The sequence below is a fragment of the Mytilus edulis genome, chromosome 12, assembly GCF_963676685.1.
Source record: "Mytilus edulis chromosome 12, xbMytEdul2.2, whole genome shotgun sequence".
Classification (NCBI taxonomy): Eukaryota; Metazoa; Mollusca; class Bivalvia; order Mytilida; family Mytilidae; genus Mytilus; species Mytilus edulis.
The window spans coordinates 66,548,290-66,573,351 of NC_092355.1; the positions used below are offsets into that span (position 1 = coordinate 66,548,290).

The following is a 25,062-nucleotide window of genomic DNA, read 5'->3' on the forward strand; positions in this document are numbered from 1 at the left end:
TATTTACAAAGGTAAAATACCTGTTTTTCAAATTGTTTGAACAAATTTCAAAAAAATGTATACTTTTCAGCTTATGTTCACGATGTTTATTTTCCTTGTACCATACCTTTTGTAAGCCTTCTTTGTGTATATATTAAATGGAGCGCTAAAGTGATCAACACCAGTCGAATTTTAAATGAGTACAAAACGATGGGATGTATAGATGAGGAAAGAGCAACCCAACAATAGAAATAACAAAAGATGTTAAGGGCATACGATACAGTTTCGATTCTACAAGGATTTTTTTACGAAAGTTTGCATACAAGCTATTTTTCACCTAGTAAGCAATTCAAATATGTTATAAAAATATACCTTCATGTGCTACTTTACAAGATAAAAGAGGTCGAAATTTTACTTTACTAAGTACATTGTACTCAAAACTTCTTTTTTTTTACACATTACTATCCTTTGAATGTGCTCTTGATATGTACAATAATTCTTTGGATATTATAATTTTTAACAAAGTCTTAAGATTTTAGGGACAAAAATAAAGAATAGAAAAATAGAGAATAATGGTTGATAAAATTTAATTCTGTATACATATATATTTCTTCATTTTTTAGGCCATTTTCTCTATAACTTATATTGTCTGTCAATAATTCCGTCTATTGTTGATATTTCAGTACTCAACTATTCCCTTTTCTCTATTTCTTGGCCTATTTTCTCCAGTCTGTATTTTTTGGGGGCCTATTTTTCGGTAGTATTGGTCCATGATGATTCTATTTTGTAAACGGGCCCATTTAGACCATAGACCCTCATAAAAGAACATGCTATACAAAGCAGTTCCGATTATAGAAAAACAGTGGAATATTAATATTGGTTTATTTTTCAAATACTTATCTGTTAATTTTACTTATTTACTTATATTTCAGAATTATAAAGATTTATTTCTTACCTCTTATTGTTATTCCTCTGAGAGTTCTTAATCTAGTTTTACCAAGGACAAAATGTTAAACAAAATATTATGCAACAGTGCTCCATTTAGTGGGTTTTTTTTCACTTTTTAAAGTAAATATTTATGAACATGTTATAAAGTTGTCATATAGCTAGCCTTGAAGACTATTATGCATTGAAAACAGTCAATAATACTCAGATCTAGCAGAGATTTTTGTATAATTTAAAGTCTTTTATAATATTGTAAATTCATAGGCACGATCTCTTGAGACATTGATCGTTAGAGAAAGAAAAACAAATAAATGTCTTTAAGAAGTGCACTTGAATCGAAAGAGCATACAGTTTTGCTATACAAATTCGTGAATTAGTTTAAAATATCGAACTAAGGGGAGATGTGACGCAGAATCGCATGGCTTCTTTAGTTACCTCGTGTTTTAATTTCGAACGTAAAATTTGATAAGGTATATATTGGAAAAGTGTAATGTCCTCTATGAGGGGGGATAGGACCTTTATCGGGACTCCGGGATCGGGTGTTTTTAAGGTCGGGATTTCGGGATTGACCCTTTCGGGATCCGGGAATACTTTTTTTCGGATTTCGGGATGTCGGGATTTGCTTTATTTAAATTCGGGACCTCGGGATTTCATTTTTTCAAGTCCGGGATTTCGGGATTAAGACCCCTCCTATCCCCCCTCCTCTATAGCTAACAACTAATACGACTCTTCGAATGGATCTCAAAAGTCCAGATTTTCTACTCGCGGTCTCCACTACACACTGGTTTAATTTCTGATATATGGAATAAGAAAATACGGTATTATTGCCAACGAGAGAACACTTCACAAGAGAATAAATGACACAGAAATCAACAACTATAGATCAACGTAAGGCCTTCAACAATGAGCAAAATCCATACTGCATAGTCAGCTATAAAAGGTCTCGATGCCTGTTGAAATTATCTGTCCCCCTGGTCGACCGATTACAGGGCTGCGTTCAATATCGTAGCAGCTACGTAGTGCTACGTAGATTTTGACTATTGAACGTGTAGCTATAGACTAGTTGTAACATAAATATTGTTAGCGGCTACGTAGCTGCTACGATATTGCACTCGACCCTGATATCAGGTCGTGCGACTCTTTTAATCTTGTCATGTTATCGTGAAGCCATCTAGGTTAGCAAGAAACAACAGTTTAAACGTTCTATGGGTTTTTTTTCTTACAGTTAGGAAAGACTTTTAATGAAAGTTTTAACATTTTTTCATATTTATCTTCTTTTTTAGTTCTTCGTAATCAAAACCAATGGAGTCTGTTTTAGAATTTGTGTTTCATTGTAAAACTCTGTAATCATGAACATATAATTTTACATATAGTTTCGAAGAAGTATATTCAGGCCTAAAAAAAATAATGTTGTGTTTCCGATCACCCCCTTGAAATTTTGAAGGGACGGTAGGTAGGGACTTTTTTTTTTTTTTTTTTTTTTATAATATCATGAAATAAGCTTAAGTTATATAAAACTCAATTTCCAGTTACCAGACAAAAGTTTGGGATTTAATAGAAAGAGATTGATTACCCACTTTAAAAAATCTCCCCGAGATAACTTTTAGTTTACCCCTTTTAAAATCCCCCTGAAATAACTTTTAGTTTACCCCCTTTTAAAATACCCCTGAAAAAAATTTAAGTTCAAACCTAAAAAAAAATTGGGCAGCACTTCCCCCTAGGAAATTAGCTTTTTAAACCCAATTCCCCTATTTCAGGACCAAAAGTTTGGAATTGTCAGAGAAAGAAATTGAGAAGATGTGGGGCAGATTCATTTATAGGAACATGAACCAAACATCATCCCAAACCTACAGATAGACAAATATATTATATACACTGTTCCCTGGCAGGACACTTTCTTTTGGCAAAGCATCTGTGGCTTTTCATCAGAATGTCTAAAGCGTTGATTAGCTGACCAGTTTCAGATGGATTAATATCAGGTTCATTTTGAAGAAGGGTCTGGCATGAAAATTTGATAAATTTAATTCCAAAAGATTGCATTGTTCCAACAGTTGTGTTATTGTCATCAATCTCGGTCCAGTCATTTTTGCCGGTGGCCGAGCACAAAATTTGTGTTGTGTATTTTTTTTCATCGATGTTAGACATTGGATGAATTTCATTGCTAATGTCAAAAAAGGTGTTACTTTCTGTAAAATTTAGAAATATTTTTTCTCCGCGAAATGGTCACACTTTCCGCGTTGAACATTGAATAGGACGCGTTGTGTTGCCATGTTGAAACACTGACAAACGAAAATAACTACTGCGCTTGCTCCCGCATATATAATTAGCCAAGAAGATTCCACTCTCCAGTACATTCTAAAAATAAGCCTCGAGTTTAAAATTAGCGTTGTTTTCTTTTGGGGCGATAAAAAGATCGAGGGACTTAGAATTTTTTATTTTCTTTCAGAAAAAACGGTCGGTAGGTATACAAATTATTTTTTTTCCCACATCAGCTTTAAAAACTTTTGAGTCGGGGGTCTGAAGGACAGTCGGTCGGGTGACCGGAAACACAACATTTTTTTTTTTAGGCCTCAAATTCCCTGATAATCAAATATAAATGACTAAGGAAACCCGCAAAAAATTAAAAGTTTAACATTTGAATCTAATTTAATTCAGTGTTGTTTCCGATGGCGATACAAACTGTTATCCTCTCATCAAATTTGCATATATACACATATCATGATAGCGCTAGCGCATTCGATATGAGACGTGCACATGTGCGCATTTAATGTCGACTATTTGCCGATTAAGTCCCATTTCTTGTAAATGACCATGAACAAGTAATAATTATTAAATTTTGACAACTTTACCTCAACATACCTTGCATAGGGCCTTCAAACGGTATCATGAGTAACATGAACGAAACTATATAATTGTTCTCCAAAATGAATATATATATGTAAAATATTGTGCACGTGGAACAACCAACTACGCTTTATTTGAATTGTAAACAAATTTTAATTGCATATTTATCTTATACACAGCAAACATAGCAAGAAGGTTGAAGTGTTTGTTTAAAACTGGTCAGTTAAGAAATATGATAAAATATCCATTAAAAGAGAGAAAGGCCTTTATTTGATTATTCAACTTTTCAACTTTTCAACTTTTCAACTTTTCAATCTGAAAAAGTGAGAGAGAGAAATAACTAGAGAATAACAATAGAGCAATCCACACAACAATAGAGCAATCCACACAACAATACAATCCACACAACAATAGAACAATCCACACAACAATAGAGCAATCCGCACAATAATAGAACAATAGAGCAATCCACACAACAATAGAACAATCCACACAACAATAGAGCAATCCACACAACAATAGAACAATCCACACAACAATAGAGCAATCCACACAACAATAGAGCAATCCACACAACAATAGAACAATCCACACAACATTAGAACAATACACACAACAATAGAGCAATCCACACAACAATAGAGCAATCCACACAAAAACTGATTATCAAACAATCAAGACCACCTACGTAATGAATCTACAGGATGAAAGGGAAAGTTGCTTCCATCAACAATCCGTAACTTATCCTCAACCATAGACTTTTTATCATTCTTTAAAAAAAATCAAAACTTTATAATGACATTGTACACCTTCTATTTTATGATTTGAAGCGATTTTTTGGTTTTTTTTTATAGTTAGACCTTGATATGCCAACAGGCAGAATGCAAATTAATTATATAGTTAATTCTGTCTAGTTTTAATCTGATCCCGACAAGAATGTTACCTTTTAAATACACTTGTTCAACTTATTAGAAGAAAAATTCTAATCCAATATTGTAAGACATGCATACAAGTTAAATAACACCTAGTCTTAAATAATTACACAAATACAAAATAAATACAACATTTGTATAATATTACTTAATAACAGGTGTAAAAATGTTAAAGATTACGGGCCATTGGCATATATTATTGGACAAAAACTATTATAAATGCAGGTGCTGATCAATGATATTGAGTAGGCGGAGGGGGTTGGGGGAGACTGGCAACCCAATGTTTAGAGGTTTAGAGTGGTCCTTGTAAACAGTCTATGCATTTATCACATATAAAGCTGAAGAAGATCCACAAGAAGGCCCAGACCCTCAGCCGCACTTACACAATCCGCCCCTGTTATACATTCTTCCACTAAATTGTGTATACTTGTTTATTGTGTTTACATATTCATTATGAAGAGTTATAACTTATTTATTACTACAATACAAGGTCACTCCACTGGTATTCTTTTTCAAGTATGTCATCCGCCCAGTGACAAATGGTTCAGCCTTGACACTGATTTTCTGTGGACCAATACTTAGCTGATTAAATTTGCATTCTTTATACCTTGTTATACTCAAAAGAAAGCGGAGTTGAACCTACCAAGTACATTTAAAGTTGATCTTAAATATTTCAACCATCATTTGTATACTCTATTACACTCTATTATAAAAACATAAATACTATATAAGTAATTTGCAATATACTATAATATATGCGAAGTCATCAATCTTATCTAAATTCTGATCCATCTTTACTTGCGTGCTCGTATGTATAAGGATACAAGGATAACGAAATCAGATATTTATATTTTAATTAGATTCGTGCGAATTTATTTGTTAGATGTGTTTAGAATAAGGAAATATACAAGTAAAGTTATACCAAAATTCATCTTAGATCATGATTTTAATTTTTGTAAGCCAGTTTACAAAAGTCTCATCAGGGATGCTCGAATCAAAGCCAAAAAGCCCAGATTAAAATTTTGTACGCCAGTCTACAAAAGACTCATCAGGGAAGCTCGAATCAAAGCCAAAAAAAGCCCAAAATAAAGTACGAAGTTGTCGAGCATTGAGGACCTAAATGATGCCAAAATGAATTATTCATCCTCTAACTTTTTAAGAATATTCCAATTTTCTTTGGGACGAATTCAATTATTCTTCAGGAAGGTGTAACACGCAATTGGGAAGTGGGATGAAGGGGCCACGAAAAAAAAAGTAACATAAAGGGTATAAAATGGAAGTGGGATCTGGGTATCTTATGTAGGTTTCTATTCCGAACATATAATTCAATTATAAATGTACCACTCAACGTTATAACTAGATGTTGTGATGTGAATTAATTATTTTGTCACCCTGCCAAATTTATATACAAATATGCATTACACATTTATCAATGTCAAATTATGAAAAATATCGTCATTTGAATTAAATACACTGTCTCAGATTTTGCTCTATATGTATCCAATTACTAGTATACAGTTATGCACATAAAAAAAATTAACAGCATGCATGCAAGTTATAAAAAATGACTTACCTTTTGAAATTTAAACTTCACTCCACAGATTTAGTGTTGAAATTATTCATTTACATCCATTAACAATAAGAAATCCACTGGAGCGTGTATTTAAATATCATACCGAGTTATTGCGTGGTTGTGCCTATTCAACTGAAAAACATAAACAGCAGTGAAAACGACATAATCTCAATTGTGATCGAAATGTACAAGTACAAAGATGACAACAATGTGAATGACTTATTACGTGTTTCTTGAGATCGAGACAAAACATTGAAACTGATTGTTGATTATAAATAAACTACAAAATAATTAAAAAAAACATTAAAAAAAAAAACAGGATCGGCACAGTAATTGGAATTTCTCGGCAGCGATTTGTCTTATGATGCCATTTGTAACTTGATTTTCCTGAACTCTATTTGATTGTGAAATACCAATCAATATAAATATGAATCAAAATATTACACACCATCACAAGACACAATAACCAGCATTAAAAATCTATATATAGAGTGAGGACGTACTTTATTCTATTTCAACAGTTCAGCGACTCATTTCACAACAAAATCTTACGAGAAAACATATTCCTGAGTCAGAAATATTTCAGTATAACTTACGATCAACTTTTGTCACTTTTTTGTGACAAAGCTCCCATGGTCTAGCCCATGGTACTTTAAGATTGATATGTCAAATATTTGTGTTCCACCTCACAAATTAACTTCTGGAAACTTCGTTTTAATAATGCTATGATATCTGTTCCGATTTGAGCACATATTCTATATACCCTTCATTCCACCAGGAACACATATTCAATATAGTATAGTACCCTTTTGATCCGCGTCGAACAAGTTTTCTATATCTTTTATTCCGCCAGCCAGTAATATTTTATACCCTTTATTCCTTTAAGAAAAAAAATCGTTAATGCACTTTATTCCGCCAGCCAGGAACAAATATTTCTTGTCCTATTTTTCGTAAGGAACAAATAGTCTATACCTTTTTTTTCGTCAAGAACTGATAGTCTATACAATTTGTTTATTTTTTAACAAAACGTCTAATACCCTTTATTTTATCACACACGAAAAAAATGTTCTATACCAATTTCGTCAGGAAAAAAATACTCTACATCATTTATTCCGACAGGAACAATTTTTTTATACCATTTATTCCGTTAGGAGCCAATATTATTTACCCTTTATTCGGTGAAGAACAAACATTATATTCCCTTTATTCGGTGAAAAACCCATGAACGGTGACCTGTAGTTGTAGTTGGAGAGTTGTCTCATTGGCAATCATACCACATCTTTTTTTATACATACTATATATCCTCGAGTCCGCCAAGAACAATAATGCTATACTTTATTCCGACAGGAACAAATAGTCTATACCCTTTATTCCGAAAGGAACACAAATTCGATACCCTTTATTACTTAAAAACAAATATTCTATACACCTTTTTTGTTATATTTCATTCAGTGGAAATTATGTTATAAGGTGCTACTATATCCCGTGGATGTTGAAAGTTGTTTACATAGGCGGATCCAGGGGACCCTGGGGGCCCTCCCCTCCCTTTTTGTGGAAAAAAAATGGTTGATTATATAGGGAATCACTGAAGCATGACTTGGCGGCCCTTCTCTAAGGTCAGACCCCCCCCCCCCCCATTTTATGAAAAGTTCCGGAATCGCCACAGAATTATGACGTTTAGTGACAAATATTGCATGAATATCTGCAAAGTGAATTGACGAGCATCAATGTCAGGAAATGTGGCTTGCAACTTAAAAGGGTTATGTTGGATAAGGTCGTGCATTTTTGTTATTGAATATAATTAAGTTCCTTTAAAACGTACGTTTTATATGATCTTTTACACTGCCTCGGATCATGAATTGGCAAAATATTTCGTGGCAGATAAAATTATCAGACAAATTTATATCTCTATTCTAGCATAATTATACCTGGAAAATTGGATTCCGAAAGTTAAGCAAACACTCAAGACTTGTGTTTGTTATTTATAGTCGATAGGAACAAAGTTTAAATTCTATTTAAAAAAATCGAACTAATGTAACATTTAAATTCAATGGAAACTTTACAAATATAAATCGAAAGTTGTCTGTATGTGAAACTTTATCTTTCAAATATTTTTTCACAGCAAGTCATTCGAAACTGTTCTGGATTTTTCTTTGAATTGATGGAACACTCTTCCTTTCTTTTATACTGTAAATATCCGAATGGTAAGCGAGAAGGTAAGTACAAACATGGGATCAGGTTTTGATAAGTGGAATGAAGTTAGAAAGAATACAGGAGGAAAAGTTCATCAACATTTGTAAATTGAGAATATTTTTTGGGGAAAAAGAGGATACAGGTCTCTGTGGTCAACCAATACTTAAGGAGCAAAATGCTTTACATTTTCAAACATATTGGCACTCGGTTGGTCGGTTTTAAAATAAGTATAGCGTAAAATTCATATTCACCGATTTGACTCAAGTTCTCATATTTTATTTATGACATACTTAAACGTACTATTAAATATCCAAATTATTTAAGTATAATATTTATAATGGAACTTCGTGTGTATTTCAATTTAGACGCCATCTAATTAATCATCAAGGTTACCTCCGGAGACTGCCGATGGTCATATGAACTGATGTAAAAAATACTATAAATATAAATATATAGCGAACTCGTGAAATTGGATTTTTTTTAGGTCTGTTTGATTTCATATTATAGTTATCACCCAGAAATTTATTAGGGGGTGGTCACCTTTTGAAATCTTAAATTAAAATTCAAATGTATGTTAATCATCGTCTTTATCTGTATAAGAAAGTGTTTTGTGGATCGAATCAGTTCACCCTTGTTTCACTTTCAATGTTGACATGTTTTTCCTTGTAATAACTGAACACGCATAATTCATGCGTAATCCATGTCTAACTAAAGGGTTTAATTGATGGTCACATGAATACGGATTCAATGATATCGAATAATTCACTTGCAATTATTTTTTATCTTATTTTGACAAAATTGGACCAGCCTTGCTGCTGAAATCGAATTTTTATATCACTATTTCACTTTCATAAATAATTGAACAATAAAATATATTTCATTATTATTTTTTTTTCGTAGCTAAAACCCCCTAAAACTCTAACTACATTTATGTGGACTTTATAATTTTACAAGCTGAATACATTGCAAATAGAACTGTGGAAACCTAAAACTTTTACACTTAGAGATACTATTAGTCAACAAAAATATTAATAGAGCAAAGTTAAAAATGGAATACTCGGTTCATACCATCATCCATCATAATAAAAATACCCGGATGGTAAGTTGCTTGTACACGACCACTCCACAATCTTCGGATGAATCCGCTATTCTCCTTCTAAGGTACGGGATCGGCCGAGTTTTGACGAATGAATTAACGACGGTCCATTTTGCCCAAAGATTCCATCTCGTATGACAGGAATTAACGAACGATGAAAGGAAGGGGGTCCTTCGTATCTGTTTTTTTTTTATTTATTTTTTAGCCCATTATTTCTCTTTTCTTTCAATTTTTGGTCTTTAAAAAGATTAAATGTGAGATAGTTAGGCAAGATTCAGTTTTATTTTGAACAGCAATTTATTGACCCAGAGGTTAAATCAATACAAACAATAACAATTTTGATGTGTATCTTATTGTCTTGATGTATACTTTTATGTCATTAGTGCATGTACCATAGGACCCCAGGGTAGTTGAGGCATTTACTTCTTCCAATCTATAGAAATCAAGAAAAATTCTGACGAGCTGTCGGTTGTATAGGTAAGCATTGATTCAAGATTATTTGGTCTGATTTCGAAAGGTAAATGTTAGGAAAGTAAACAGTCGGAGTTTTTGGTCCTCCTTAAAAAATTGTACCCGAAAAATAACACTTGTTTTGGTTATAGACGACCTGGGTGACTATTTCATTATTGGAATGCATCAAGTCCCCTTTGATCGTAACTATTGGCCTGCGAAGATGACACAATTTACCCGTGGTTCATAGCAACAGGCGAAAATAGCTGAAACATCTCTAACCCGAATAATGTCAGTCGTTATATTACGCCGCCGTACTCCGACTAATCTCCGATCGCTACATCAACCTCGATAGACTATCAGGTGCTAGAGGGCGCAGAATTTTTCGAGTTACAACATCTCCAAGACATCCACATTTTATGAATTTAACTTGTTGTTTGGTTAATATCCATTGGCAAGTATTTCAAATCAAAGAACAAATCATTTAATAAGCAATAAATTGAACGACATGTAACGTAAATAAGTTCATTTGGATGAAGTGCGGGAAAAATTTCATTCGACAGAAGCGCTTTTCTAGATTTACCTTTTTCAGGAACGCACAAACAGTCAGGATCCTACTTCGTCAAAATTATCTCCCCATTACGCCAGTTTATTTTCACAATCGTAGAAATGGAAGCCATTGTAGGGATGACGCGCTGCCAATTTTGCTCTCGGAAACCGATAAATTTATCCACATTGCACCATTACGACCCTTATATGTCAGTTGTATTTTAAAAGACAAATGTATCAACTAGCTAATGAGCATCAGTTAATGATCTTGTCTGCATTGATTCAACATAAAACTATTGTCTGATCGGTTGTCAGGTGGAATTTTCGAAAATTCATAACCATTTAAAAAAATCTAATTAAATATTTCCTGGAAGGGCAGACTAGATTTTTTTAGTGGTTGAAGACTATAAACCCTAGTTTTCACACACAAAAAAATATAATTTTTCGAAGATATGCATTTTCATCATCCAACTTGAAAGACTGTCTTCAAGTACTTTCAGTAAAAAAAAAAAGGCTATTCGAACACACCTACTCTGTTTTTGAGATTCATTAGATAGGTATTTCACTTGACCCATATATTTCATCTTTTAGTACTGTAATTTTTGTATGTAATAAAGTCAACCTGTAGCTTTGATATATAAAAATGATAGAATCTGAAGCGAGACGATGTATGAAATATTCTTGCTTTGTACGATATCAAGACAAAATATTCAACTCAAACACGCCCTAACATAAAAAGGTGCACTCGATTTTCTCTTTTCGATACAATTGTTATTCATTTTTTGGATTATTTTCTTGAGTCACATAATGGAAGGGCAGACACGAAAATTACTGAACTAATAGATTGATATGTTTTCCGTCCGTGGTAAATTTAAAAAAAAATCGGAGGTTATGCATTTTCTACATCCAACTTGAAAGATACCCATGTCATCGACTTGATATCGTTGTATATAATTGTTCTGCTTTACTATGTACTAAATAAATTGAAAACTTATGCAAATGGTGTTTTTAAAATAAAACACTTCGTAATTGAGAAGAAAATAGTAATTTTGTTTGTTTCTATTAACTTTTAAAATTTTTGTCACTATAGTAAACATTACAGTAAGCATTTATCGCCTTCTCTAACAAGGAGCTTCGATTCTTTTGTTCTATTTCAACCTGGTTTCCGACTGCAAAGCCAAATTTTTAAATCTAATTCGACATGATAAGGCGTATCGTTTGTTGGCATATACTAATTCATATTCAAGATTTGTTTTAACGGTATAAAAAATATTTCTTTTACTTTTTATACAAATACATTACAATAATAATTTACACTCCCCATTGATATCTATAACAATGTACAGCACAAGGGGAATTCTTTATTTCAAACAAAAATAATCTAGCTCTTAAATAAGGCTCACTGGCGTGTAAAATTTCAATTCTGGTATCTATGATTAGTTCATTTACTAATATCACACCATCTGTAGGACAATGTTTGATAGAGGCAACAGTTGTTAAATAACATTTTTATATCGGTCAAATTTGATATTGAGAGTAAAAGTGCATAACTGTATTCATCATTATACTAGAATATTTACTGTACTATATTTGAACTTATTGTATGGAAATAGGAAAAGCTACTTGTTAATGTACATGAACTCGTATTTAAATCGCGTATCCGGGTTTTTTTTTTCTAATCTTAGTGTTTTTATTCATACGTCTTATGAATTGTGGAAGGTTTATCCGGTTTACGTAATGGAGAAACCAAGTATACCATGGAATTTCAATTTTCGTAAATAACAATTTTCGTGGATTAAAGAAACTGGCCCGCATTTTCGTTGATATTTAGATTTTCTGTTTTTTTTCTCCAAAGTCTGCATACAATAGAAAAACAAGGTATCAATCCATGATACAAAATCAGTACATGCACAGAAAAAACAACAACTATATCATTAAGGAAAGAAAAGCAATTAAAATTACTCAATAACACCGTTTTGAAAGTACAATAAATTTAACAGAAACGAGAGAAAAAATTTACAATTAAATCGCAAATAATGTAACAATTAAGGAAGCCTAAACATAAAACAATTTTTTTTTAAAACGTACCAACCTCATACTACATAAAGGCTCATTTCCCCCTTTCTTTACTCTACAAGAATTTTCCTAGGAGGAGTGGATTGCGGGATATCGTTTGCATATTTCTAAAACGTTCACGTAAATTGATGGCGTCATGTGTTAAAACAGTTATTGGCCAATCAAATCGGTATATTGGATTTAATCTGCACGTTTTGCGTGAACCCCTAACCCGAACTCCTACCGTCGTTCGGGTTAATCAGGGTCACCCAACCCGTGCAGATTAAATCCAATATACCGACTTGCTTGGTCAATAACTATAACTTATTGCTGTTCTTCATCATCAAAGTCACAAGGAGGCCTTCACAAAGCCCCTAGGCAATTTATAATTCGTTGAACATTTAAATGTGGTAAACTTGTATCCAAGAAATTCACAAAAAATGTACCCCACGAATAATGATGAATCAGTAATACAAAAAAAAAAAAATATCATTTGACCTTCTAACGTAGATGGATGGACGTCATTATGCGGCAGTATATATATCAAGCAATACATAGTACCTAATTATAGTCGCTTAAATTTGTATTCATAAATGTGTATATATAATAAATTTGAAATATCATAAGTTTCTCTTTTCAGAGAATTCACCATTAAAATATGAAGTATAAACACACAAGACAATAATGCAATAGTTGTCAAATTGATGGTTTAACTACGTTACGAAGTCACGGCCTCAAATAAAACATATAGATTATAGAACTGAAGTACTTTCAAACAAAACGCAAATCATAAATACATGTACTTAAAGATGGTTTGATAAAAACTAAAAATTATCTCATAAAAAATATCATAAAAAAATTTAAAAAATAGTGAGTATAACAATGTATAGTTATGGAGAATTTAAGCAAGTTTGCTATTAGACGTCTTCTGATTGGCTAAAAGCAATTGTCTATTGACATAATTTCGTCACGTGACAGTGACATAATCAACGTTTATTTCATGATTTACTCCTACGTGGGTCATTCAGTGTGCACCACATTTGATTATTTCTTCATAGAAAAACAAGATATTACAGTCTTTCCTTAAATAGTTATGGAAAAATTAACCAACTTTAAGAACAATCAATATTCATCTAAACTTCTTAATTCCAGTTAGATCTGATAGCGCTGCTAGTTCCATGAATATCAATGATGCAGATTAATCCAGGCTAATATTTTCTCCATACTCTTGATAAACAGGGCCGTAACTACCTATGAGGCAGGGGAGGCAACTGCCTCACCTGAATTTTCTACACCAAAATTTTTTTTTGAAGTAATAAAATGAAATATTGACAATATGTACACGAAGAACTTGAATTTATATTATAAACAATACAAGTTTACAGTTTTTACACTGTTATCATGATACGTGATATATCTGTCATTTTCCGGATTTTTGATCGAAAGTGAACCGTTTCAGTATAATTTTTTTTTTCGTGTGGCCGTCCGTCTGTTATTCAGTATTCGTACGAGAACACATATGAAACTTTGCTTTCGACAATTTTGAATAAACTTAACTATTCACATTTATGTAGGGGCTGCATTAAGCAGAGGAAGTTCGATCCTTTGTATTGTGAATCTTTTATGATATCGGAAATTCGTTACCGGCTGAATCAGCTGTTGGGTCATTTTTTAACGTCTCCCGGCCGATCGTACGAGAACATTATGGTCAATGTCTTAGTAGTTAAACACTCCAATTCGTTGAAGCAGAGACTTTCTAAACTAAGTATATACTAGTTTAGAATGTCCCTGGTTGTAGCTATATACATGTCTGTTCAGCTTTCAACAATATTGAAATTCAAGGTCCTCGACAAAAAAAATATCTTGCTTTCTATGATCTTGCTTTATATGTTTTTTTTTTAACTGACCAGTTTGATTTCTAACAAAAATATCTTTAAATACAGATACTAATTGTTTGCATAAAAATTGCTTCCAGGATCCAGCAATACTGATGTTTCTTAAACATGTTAAAGTAAGTAAATCGAAGGAAAACGGGTCATTTTTAGCCATTTTATTGCGAGAAAAAAATCGGCGGGGGGCTGTGCCCCCCAACCCCCTCTCTTAGGGGGCCTCAATCGGCGGCCCCCAAACCCCTGCCTCCCCTGAAGTCGTACCCTAGTTACGGCCCTGATAAATGAAGCATATTTGGAATATTTGTTCAAAATATTGTGAATATCAATAATCCGGATTTTACTATTAACCACAAAATTGACCAACTGTACCTTGATTGATTCCTTAGAGTTTATCGAATATAAACATGGGTCTTGATGGGGTCATTTTCTATTCGTTATTCTTTAGTTTGCTTTTTTTGGGTCTATTTCTGTAGTATAGGTCCATTGTTTTTCTGAAATCCCATGAAGACCCCTAAACATAGCCATAGAGAATGCAAAACTTAGGACCGTCTTCAAATTCAATCGTTCACTGGGATTAATTTTAATAAAAATGAGGAACATATTTTGTCTTTCAGCAGGCCATACATAAGGATCCGTCAGAGAGTTGTTGTACACGAGGCATTCGATTTTAAGCCCCCGTCCTAACCGGACGATCGAGGCTGCAAATTTTCGCGTAACAAACAGCCAAACGCCGCGTTTTAGCAAGGGCCTCAATGTCGGACGAAAGAATTACCTAGTTGACTATTTTCATATCCGCGATTCAACGTTTGGGTGAAAGAATGAGAAGTTCAAATATATTAATTACCTCTACCACATAAATGCCGTATTTATGAAATACATGTACATTTCTTTTAAAAAGTTGAATTATAGTTTTGTTATCGGACTAATAGTGCGTCCGATTTATGGGACGTCGAAACAATAAGGTGTCGCAATGAATTACAAGCTTCTGGCTTTAGACACAAATGAGTTAAACATGTGTGTGGGCTCACAATCCTCCTATCAACCATGAACATTGCTATAACAATACACCATCAGAACAACATGTAAAGTCATTTGGAAATGAATTAACTAATCAAGTTTAGAAATTTGAAAGAAAAATTATAAAAAGTCGTCCGTTTAATTTCAAACAGCCCAGTCCAGTCCGGTGCATGCCATGAGTCCAGTCCACAAGTCCAGTTTAGTCACGCTTTTACCCTTTGCCCTATAAAAAGCAAAAATGTGTCTATTTGCCCTTTAAATTATGTAACATTGTCAGCAATGCGGGGATAGCAGACGATTGCAATGTATGATTATGTATATTATGTAATTTCCAAATGTCAACGAAATTGACGGAAGCACGTGTCAGCTGTATAATGGCTGACTGAAATGATATAAATCAACTGAAAATAATAACTACAATTAGCTTACAAAATTTTAGAATAATTTGGTGGACAATTTCAAAGTAAAATATGTGCTAATGTCAGGGTTGGCAAAAACCCGGGTTTTATGAGTATTGCCCAGCCCAGTGGGAAATACTGGGAAAACCCGGGTTTTACTGGGTTTTAGTGGGTAATACTGGGCAATACTGGGTAATATAAAATACTAGTCTGAAATTTATAGAGGATTCAGTGATCAAACACAAATTTTATACAATTAAGATATATATAACCTTTTCTGTTAGTCAGAATTGGTAAAAATGTAAATCATAAAGCAAAAAAACTTATATATATTTTTGAATAAACATAACTCCTACTAAGAATTAACAATTACATGTAAGAAAAATTACATTTAAATAATGTATATGTTCTGTCACTAATTAGTAAGTAATTATTCAGATTAGAATGCAGATTTGTTTATGTAACAATAATCAGCCCTTTCAATTCTATAAGTGTTAATGGCATGACCCCTTAGGGTGTTTATTTAGCAATATGACAAATGTATGAATGTAAAACATTTGAAATTAACAATTCACTTAAACATTGCAATAATTTTTTTTTCAAAGTATGGATTATTGAAACAATGCTTGGTAATTAACAAGGTTTCCTTAAATGTGCAAATCTTGTATTCCGGCTACATAGAAGGGAATGAAATTGAATTTTTCATTCTTATAGAAATGACTGTCAATGGTTATCTGTATAAAAAGTATATATTTAGCTGAAATACTATGAAACTACACCAAGACTATACTATTTTGTGTTAAAATAAGCTTAAAAAATCATATTGCCCAGTAATGCCCAGTATTCCCCATTTCTGGGAGTATTGCCCAGCCCGGGAAAACCGGGAATTCCCGGGCGGGTAATACTTTGCCAACCCTGGCTAATGAACGATATATTCATTTCTTAATTTGGCGTATAAATATTCGCATACGCTTAAATCAGTAATTCGGTTTTCACACATATATATCCAGATTTCGCGCCTTTTCTCTTGTCGAGAAAAATTTACTGATCAGATCGATACGTATATTTTGCATTCATGATATGTAATTGCAGTTATCTCTTTTTCTGATTTAACATTTTTATATTTGTAGATTTCATACCATTTTTCGGAGATCCAGAGACCATGACTTACATGAGGGGGCAAGGGGGGTCCCCATAACAGCAAAACAGTGAATTGATTTGGTGAAAAACAGATAACAAGGAATTGAAAAGGGATAATAACAGATAACAGTAATGAAATATGAAAATGAATCTGTCCAGGACCAATCCAGTAGATGACTCGTAGATCTTAGTATATAACTTGTGGTATGGACCTAGAAAATTTCTGTAAACAAGACGTTTCGGCCGTTCAGGCAGTTCTGCCTTGGTTGATTTTTTTTCCCGTAACTTGTACAATAAGTTATAGTATGGATGTTGAATTTTTCTGAACGAAATTACTAGTTTCTGTTTTTGATATAGGGATATTTTTAATCTAGGGCATTTGAGGGATCAATTTTTAATGATTTAGGTTTTTTTATTTAATTTTTGAAAGTAGTGCAGCCAGTGACACTTTATTATCAATTTGATTTTTAGATAAAAAGAATTCTGAAAAGCAATATATATACTTTACAAGTAATAAAGAAAACATTGATGCACAATATATTTCTCTAATTTAATGACCTCATGATAAAACTTACTTATAAAATACAAAAATACCCAGATCATTGGAGACAGGACTTGTAACTGAAACACGCATGGCAGTTGTGGTTATTCTGATAATAGAAATTGACTAAAGTGAGAATTCTGATAGTATAATAGAAATTGGACCTAGTGAAAATTTGGATGACACTAATTAAAACACCAATCATGTATCTTATGTGAAGTTATAGAATATGGAAAATTTGGGTACAGCATTAGAGAAGCTGTAGGATTTTAAAAAGGGTATTTGTCGAAAAATTAAACTGAAGACACATCTGTATTTGCATCAATGGTTTCTGAGTTTCACTTTTCGCCATGTGAAGCAGCTAAAAAGCTTTTAAAAATATGGTGATCAGGGTGCTCTTTCATGTAAATGAAAAGAGAGGGAGTAGCACTTATAATATAAATGCTAAAAGAAAAAGATGTTGTATAATTCCCAAAGCCATAATTCAAACCCACACCACTTAGTAATATAAAACAATTCAAAGGAGAAAACTAACTGCCTAATTTATCCACAAAATAGTGAACGAGAAACTTAGTAACAACAGTAACAAACTACAACCACTGAATCCAGGCTCCTGACTTGGAAATAGGCACATACAGAATGTGACTGCGTCAACTTTAGCATGCTAGTTGGTGTCCAATCCTCCCCTAATCAGGGACAGTGGTGTAATAGTACAACATAAAGATTATTATGTGGTCATTGAATAAAAAAGTCTATAGGGTGTACCAATGCCTTTTTTATAACAAAATCCATACTATAAGTTATTGTACAAGTAATAAGTGAATTATAATTTGTACAAACTGCTACATGTTCACAGACAATGTAATTTATTACAAAGGATAATAATAATATATACTGGAATGGTCCTGGGTCCAATTGATTTTATATGTTTATGTGATGTATAATACTGAAATTCTTCTGCAAATACAGGGCCACCCGATATTACCGGTAGAAAGACCCCAATAGATATACATTGTAAGAAGATACGGTAAGCGTGCCAATGAGACTATTATCCATTCAAATCACAATTTTCAATTATCTTCAATTTCGACGGAAGATTGGCTGTCAAAATGCTAACATTCCAATTTTCAATAACAGTTAACAGCAAATAGATTCTCACAATAACAGATAACAAAATAGATAATAGTCCTATAACAGCTAACAAAGAATAAGACAATAACAGCTAACAGTAAATATATTTTCAGAATAACAGATAACAAAGAATTAAAATGCCCCATAACAGCATAACAGTTAAACCCCTTGCCCCCCCCCCCTTTACATGACCAGATCTAGAGTTGTCACAATTTATTTTTATTAAACTGATCAGTACAATTTCTCATCCCAAATTGCTTTTTGTTTTATTTATGTATTATTAAGACAATTTTTATGTTCGTATGAGTATAGCGAAGAAGAACATAATTAAAAATATATCACCGTACGACTTTCAATACTGCATGAGCAAAATCCTAACCATAGTCAGCTATTTATAAAAGGCGTAACTTGACACAATTTTGATGGAACAAATGTGCTTATGAACGATTTATGTGGTATAATTGTCAATTTGACAAATTATCTACCAGTGACCAGATGATATAGATATATATAGCTACACAGCAAAAAGTGCAACGCATGTTTTACGTACGTTTTAAAAAAAAACGTCTGTAAAACGTACGTTTTACGCATGTGATGAAAAACGGGTATGCAAGTTTTGCTGTGTAATATATATAAATCCTACGACTTCTAACAATAAGCAAAATCCATACCATAGAGTCTACTATAAAAGACCACGACATGACATTATTTCAACGCAACAAATCTGCTAATGAAAGATATATATAGATATGTGGTATGGTTGGCAAGTTAGACAAATATCCACAACAGACCAAATGACATAGACTTAGCAAATATATATCATCGGATGAACTCCAACAATGAGATACATCCAAACTGTATAGTCAGCCATAAAAGACCCCGACATGGCAGAATGAAAAACCATTCAAACGAAATAACTAACGGCCTTATTTATACCGGTCTTATTTATAACAAAACGAATATTACAACAACCAACGACAAGAATATGGCGGGGATACTGGACTTGTCAGCGAGAGTTCCCCTCCCCTCCCTTTACAGTGGTATTATTCGTCTCAACTCGGCCGATTCCGTACCCTCACAGACGGAGAATAGCGGATTCTACCGAGGATTGCCGAATGACAGTGGTGTAAAAGTACTACATAAGATTTAGATATCTGAAAGACGAAAGAAGTGATGATCAAATTTTTTTTTTTAATTTGGAATTTTCCAATAAATGGCTGTTTTAAATCTAATCAACAGATAGTATCTCAAGGTACAGTTGCAAATTTCTCAAAGCATTTCTCTTTCAGAAACGATATAAAAAAGAAGATGTGGTATGATTGCCAATGAGACAACTATCCACAAAAGACCAAAATGACACAGACATTAACAACTATAGGTCACCGTACGGCCTTCAACAATGACTATTTACTATTTAAACTTATATTTTGTTTGGATGTAATACAGTGGAGGATCCAGGGGGTCCGGGGGTTGGAACCCCCCTTTTTTGGACGATCAATGCATTTGAATGGGGACATGTAGTTGGAACTCACCCCACCCCATCCCCTTTTTGTTCTTGGTTATGACCCCCTCTTTTAAAATGGCTGGATCCGCCCCTGCAATGAGATCATTACTAAAAATGATTGGATACTAAAATTATAATGGATTTTGTGTGTACAAATGATGACATGAAAATTCAACTTTTAAATAGAAATTGAATTTAGGCTTTCCTTCAAAACTTGTCAAAATCATGTATGCATAATGAATAACCTTTATCAATGAAAATTGTAAACTACCAAAATGAAATAAATCAAATAGACGGAGTATCGCTGATCTACTTGACACAAATCAGTGGGAATTCACTAAACATCAAGCTGTTTTATTACGATAACGATCAGAGGCGGATCCAGGGGGTGGTCATCCGGTGCCGTAGACCACCCCCTGGGTTTGCAAAAATGGTGCACCATGTACCAAAAAATGGTGCACCTTGAACATTTTTAAAAATAAATTCGTCGATCAAATCAATTTGTCTATCGTAATCACCAGTCATAAAGTTGTCATTACTTATCTTAAGGCTAAATACATGTACCTTCAGTCGGCACGGGACGTTTGCGCTTTTTCATAGGACATTTGCGCTTTTTTTTGTGGACACTTGCGCTTCAAAACATAGGACATTTGCGCTTTTTAAAAATGGACATTTGCGCTTTTTACATAGGACATTTGCGCTTTTTTTTTATATATATATCTATAACTTCCCAGCCTCCTCTTTTATCCGGGCTTGGGACCGGTAGGTTTGACCTGGCAGAGTTAAAGTCATCTTTATGGTTAAAAGTTTAAAATTCATAGCACCTTCATATGTCATAGCACATTGTTGATATATGTTTAAAGTGTATGTACAGAAATAAAATCAAGTACTGTCATCACAATTACAGGTCAGTTTTAGCTTGATATTTGAAGCCCAATGAGTGAACAAATTTTGCTCTTGTTAACTGTCCTGATTGGTACTTATCCCACATCTCAAATAAATGAGCGAGTTTCTCATTTTCAACGGTACATCTCCTTAAAAGGTCTCCAATTTTTAGGGTTTGGTCGAAACGATATAAAAATCCATCAAGACATATTCATTTTTTTTCTTTACTAGTCACTATAACTTTAAAATCCATGTTCACTGTGTAAATGTGAACTAACTAATGACAACTATAAGTTAAATTTATTTATGTAATGATTTACTTCTCATTAAGATTACAGGTAGTCGACTATAGGTAAAAAGCGCAAATGTCTGGTGAATTTAATACAGGTGAATCAAAATTAAAAGCGCAAATGTCCATAGTATTTGAAGCGCAAATGTCCTATCGTTTTACAGGTAAAAAAGCGCAAACGTCCTGTGCCCCCTTCAGTTGACAGGTATGTTTATACAATGAAAATGTAATCAACAATCGCTAATTACTTGGTCGATTTCTTTGATGTTAAGGTGTAAAAATGAAGAGACAGTCCTCAATCTTAGATGTTTTTAGCAGGTAATTTATACTTTTTTTACATTACGTTTATCTAAATTTGCAAAGTTTGTATAATAACTTTTCTCTACCAATAATATTTTTTTACTGTGATGCCAAAATTCAAAAATAATTTTAAAGTTTTAAAGTCACATAAATAAACATTAAATGTTCGAACGCTCACATTCACAACTTGTTATAGTGGGGTGCTAATTTTCGCCGGGGACACAATTTCGCCGTTTAAGGATTTTGAGGTGTAAAAATTTCAAAGGATGGCTGAAATGGAAGAAATGTACCCGTAAATTATATTTTTATAACAAATATAATATTTTTTTAAACTGAGACAAAATTGCGGCTCCTACCGAAAATGACCGAAAAACGGACAACGATTTTCGGACAATTTCCTGAATAAAAAACACGATTTTAAAGAAGTATTTCTAAGTAAATATTTGACTGAATGCCCTAATTTTGAATTCTTTATACCTTTGAAATGTCTGCTATTCATCTATAATGCAATTGATTTGATAAAAATTGTTAAAAGCTGCGGTTATTTGGTTTTAAATAGATGTGTAAAAACGGCGAATATGTGTCCCCCATTGACAAAACATCCGGAAATTTCAAACACCCTTTAATCTAACTTTTCAGATGATTTTCTTAAAACAAACCGGTTTTCAAGCTAAAATATATTTTGCATTTGAAGTTATCTTCATATAGAAATATCAGTATACTTCAAAAACATTTAGACCTGAACATAAACTGTAAAAAACATGGAAAGATGTGGCGAAAATGAGCACCTCACTGTGCAAACAATTTTGAGAATTGCATATATATTGGGATAATCGAGTTTGTTGCATTTTTTAATGGTTTCAGCAGCTGACTTTGGCAATGTATCTGTGGTATGTTTCCAGAAATGCAACCACCTCTCTACTTCCGAAGAAATTCCAAATGGACTAGGCAAGTCAGAGTGATAAAAATCAAGAAACGGTTTAATGTTCTCGAGTATTAAATGGGCGTGTTGTTCTCAAAATTGAGTGTAACAAGTTGTGAATGTGAGCGTTCGAATAGTGAGCTTGGGTTACTGAAAACATGTTTACGTGCAACAATGGGCCAGGACCGACTAAATGGACTTGCACTGATGCACGTGCATTACAATTTAGAGTTAGAACTTGATGTTATAGTTGACATGTTTGCACGCAGGCATTGAAGAAAAATGAAATTGGAATCAATTTTATAAATAATGTGTAACTTTTGTCTTCTATAGTTGTAACTATTTTCATGATACCAATAAAAATATGAATTTTAATTTAAGATTTCAAAAGGTGACCACCCCCTATGAAATTCCTGGATCCGCCCGTGACGGTTATAATCAACTAACTTGTCTTTTAGAAAATATCAATGGCCATATTTGTTCATACTTCAGTTTTCCGTAAATTACAATCAAGGCTAACTTCATCAAGAGAGTTTCCTCTGCCTGACTGGTGTCATTTTCAAATATGTTTATTTGGTAAATTAGTAAAATAAATTCCAGTTCGTTGATCAATCTTTTGGTAGATATAAAATCATTGTCAGAACTTAGTATTATTCTTACTTATTGGTAAAACTGTCATGTACTATTGTGGTATTTTCTTTACATCGTTCAACTAGCTGTCTAACTTTGATTGGAATTTACAGACACTCTAAATAAGGTATTGATGCTTCCGACCTAGTCAATACCAAACGGTTTAATTCTGCTATCTATCATCATATTGTTGTAATCGGGACCGGAGATGGAATTTTTTATTGATATTTTCAAAGTCTGTTTTACAAGCAGGCTTATTCAGCACATCCGCAATCTTACCGGTGATGTGCGTGTGAAATAATTGCTTTTTATAAAGTTAAGACGAACGTGGATCTTAGAGGTCATCTGTGTCACAAGGACATTAGTGTAGGTTTAAGGTCATTTTAAATGGGCAAACTTGTATGTTTATCATCGCCAGGACAAACAAAAATTTGCTTCCGCTTATTTGCAGATTTGAAATTGTTGTGCTGATATTTATAGTAGTTAAAACATATTTATAATATCTTATAAATATATTTAAAAAGGGGGTAAAGGCACCAAGCACCTGTGGTTATAAAATGAATGTCATTTATAATAGCTTACTGTGCGCTTGTGTTTTGCTCATAGTTGAAGATCGTACGGTGACAGTTAATTGCTAGCTACTACATCATTGTGTCTCTGGTGGTAAGTTGTCGTATTGAAAATCATACCACATCTTCTTATTTCTAAATGGCTTTGTCAAGAGGCAATGAGAACTAGATGCAAACTAGTAATATAGATCGTTCTCAATGAATGAACTTCCAATGTTATTATCAAATGCGACATAAGTACAAAATATTACAAATTTATTCATACATTCCGTTATTGAATTAATTAGTAATGCAAATTACGACATAAATTGTCAATCTATAGATCAGACTAACAGTATATGTAAATCATTTATATGACAAAGAAAAGCCATATGGTACGTGTGATTTTGCATTTCTGTCCTATAAGATATATCAACAACTATGTACTATAAAAATGTACATAATTGCCATTTGCAAATCAAACCAAAACATAAATTTCTGATGAAATTACCAATGAAAATTGAAACTTTGGGCGTATGCTCCTTAAGGATGTTCGCTGCTCAGTTTCAAAATAAATAACTTTTCATAAAACTAGTATGTATTGATAGGGAATAAATTAAGGAATAAAAAAAGCAAAAAAAAATATACTGAGGGGTCAATGTGCTTGTTTTCGAGATATTAGCCATTGGAGTTTTGGCAAGACAATGTTCTCTCTTGATTTTTCATAGCTTTATCGTTGACCAGTTAAATTTCTCAAATACTATTAAAAAATAAATAAAATTTTATAAAACTTTTACAAATGACTTATAATTATACATGTAACAGATTTATAAAAAGAAAAATGGGGGTTCATGGGCAATTTTTTTAAGGCATTCAAATGGATAAAACCAGAGGATTCCGAAAATCTGACAAAAACTCCAAAACATGACAAGCAGACATCCTTAATCAGGTATTCTACTATTATGCTAGGCCACAATTAAAAAAATTTGGTTTGCCCAAACCCTGCCTAAAGGTTGAGACAGTGGGTAGGTAGGTAGGAATTTTCTTTTTTTTTTTTCAAAAAGAGAAATTGAAGTATCCGGTGTTTATTAGTCTTCATGCCTACCTGATTAAAAAAAACTTCTTCAAATCAGGACAATAAAAGAATTTGAGTAGGCAGCTTTTTTTCTGGGTAGGTAGCGTTTGGGCAAACAAACTCATTCTTTTTTTATGGCCTTATAAAGATATGGATTTGATATATTGAGTAGCA

The 25,062-nt window shown here is 33.0% G+C and overlaps 1 protein-coding gene across 5 annotated transcripts in view; it reads right to left on the reverse strand.

Moving 5' to 3' along the window:
• Positions 1-25,062, reverse strand: part of LOC139498976 (solute carrier organic anion transporter family member 4C1-like) — an 87,947-nt gene that overhangs the window by 56,656 nt on the left and 6,229 nt on the right. For 3 of the 5 annotated variants that reach the window (XM_071287616.1, XM_071287618.1, XM_071287617.1), the window contains one exon: positions 6,274-6,405. The gene's annotated coding sequence lies outside the window, so the exon portion shown is untranslated. Of the gene's footprint in view, positions 1-934; positions 1,056-6,273; positions 6,760-25,062 lie in introns of those variants that run through there. The other 2 variants (XR_011658061.1, XM_071287619.1) reach the window with 2 other exon arrangements.